Below are 2436 nucleotides of genomic sequence, written 5' to 3'. Positions count from 1 at the left end.
TTCTTCTTCTTGCTCTTCTTCGACTGCGATGGCGCGCGTTTGCTAGCATGCCATTGCAAAGAAGCTGATATTTGATTTTTTTTTTCATTCATTCTACTTGTCGACCAAAATGAAATGCTCGAGAAGTGTGCTTGCATGCAAATTTGAACAAATGATGCATTGTGCAGTGCAGAGCGTTGTTTTAAATATGCTTGCTCGAATGAAATCAGATGTCAGGTATAGTTTAGGTCACCTTAATTCAATTATCTAATTATTCAATTCAATTATACAATGACCGTACTTCTTCATTTTTCTTGAGAAATGAAAGCTGGAAACGTCATTTTAGTATCGGTCTTTTACATATAATACGTAGCTGTACAGTTTTTTTCCCCGCTCTAGAAAATGGTCCAGCAGTTTTCTTTTTTACTCAGAATAACCAGAACAACCTATTTTCTGGAAAAAGAAAAAACAGGATGCGTTAGGGCTTAGTGACCAAGACAAATAAAGGTAACCGGTGGACTAGTCTTTTTTTCTTTGTTAGTTGCAACAACATAAAACCAACGGACATTGAAGACTATTGATTTCAGCAGACTGACTGTCATCTGCTTCTTTTGGTTACCTCTCTGCTCCTAGACACCTTCTTTCTATCCGTTTTATCTATCTCTCTTTGTGACTATGCCTTGCAAGTGGTAAAAAGGACAACAATGATATCACGTGGATACGAGAGATGAGACACACTACACGAGACGGCTGCCAAAAATGAAGAGCGGAAGGTGAGGGATGTTGAACCCATCGAGGAAAGAAATAACAATAATAACCTTGCGTATCACAGTCGAAGACAACCGAGTCGACCCAACACGTGATCACCACGTAAGCGAGCGCGTTAGGTTCTAGTGCTCCCTCTCTGCAATCAAAGTGACGTCACGGCAGCCAAACAAGTGCGCGTCAACGAAACCCACCGAGAACATAACAATGGGCCCTATAACTTTAAACTCTTCCTTTTATTCCGATCTCCTGAAGTCAGCTTTTCGTAACCGCCGATGCAAGCATCAGGCGGTGATGCGCAGCGTTGCCTGAACAGCACAGTCAAATGCTTTCCTCCTTTATAGCAGGTCACTTTAGTTGGCTTTCAAAACGAACAACAATGCCTACATTGCGCGGTGTTTTTTATCTATTTCGCTAACAAGAGGCGAGGAGCCCGCTCAAGTAGAGAGGGTTTCGATGGGGCCGAGCCAGCGCACTCAATATATATAACCGGATGAAGAGGGAGGTGGCCGGCGTCGACTATTAGTCCACTTTCGCTTACTTAGATTGCGGTGGCTTGTCGAAAATCGCGGTGCCATGCAACGGACAACTAGTTCAAAATGTCGCTAAAACGGATCCTCAGCAAATAATAGTTGGCCGAGAGATGTCGTACACGTGCAGAAAGGGCGCGATAACGTTATACGGCCACGTAAAAAAAATAAAAAATTGTTATACGCAAATAAACCCATGCTCTCCGGCAGGTGCGAGTAGCCAGTGCCTAAGGGACCGGCGACAGTCATCATCTATTCCTTTGAGAACGGGGCAGTGTCCGGCTATTCAGAAGAAAAATAGTTTTGTTCGGCATATTTATTGCATCTTTAACGCGTACACGTCATTTTGATGCAATCAGTTATCGATGTTTTTTTTTTTTTAATGTCGAGTGACAAACAGGTGAAGTGGCTGCAGCCTGAAACCTTTGCAACAATAGCAGAGGGTTAATGGTGAAAAATGGTCGAATCAGATTTAATTATTTTCTGTTTGTTCGATCGAATCATGCATAATCAATGTATACACGTTGTGTCAGATAGGGAATTACCGCGGTTTTCGTGATGTCGCATGACAGATAGGCGAAGTGATTAAGTACAAAAAAGTTTTTGACCATTCGTGGAGGGCTCATTGCAGAATTGGAATGGGAAAAGTTTGCAATAGCTTTAGGTTATAGCGCACAATGTCGGCGAATACGCCTTGTCGCGTTGGTCAGGTGTTAGGCTGACTTTTTGAGGGAAAAAGCGAATTAGAGAGTTGGCTTGCAAAGGGTGGCTGCGTTACGTAATGCTCCGTGGCAGTCTATTCAGTTCTGTGCTGGTTCGACCAGTTGAGCTGCGGCGGTGGATATTATCGAAATCATCGCTTTCCACTCATGGCACATTATGCACTTAATGGTTTATTTAATTGAAAGAAGTCACTTTATGTTCATTTGTGACTTACAGGTATAGATAGGAAAGCAGCAGCAGAACTTACACTATGAACGGCAGTATGTATACAAACTCCGAAAATACAGCTATAGAAACGCATGTTACGGGTATCAAAACAAGCATGCTACTAAGCACTCTATGTGACTGGTGCTACAAACTAAATAACAGTAATTCTTGAAATAACTTCCGTAAAGATAAATAAGGAAACAGATAAACATATATAGGAATAAAATATACA

Source organism: Dermacentor andersoni, chromosome 6 (genome assembly GCF_023375885.2).
Source record: "Dermacentor andersoni chromosome 6, qqDerAnde1_hic_scaffold, whole genome shotgun sequence".
In the NCBI taxonomy this organism is placed as follows: Eukaryota; Metazoa; Arthropoda; class Arachnida; order Ixodida; family Ixodidae; genus Dermacentor; species Dermacentor andersoni.
This window is presented reverse-complemented; position numbering follows the sequence as displayed.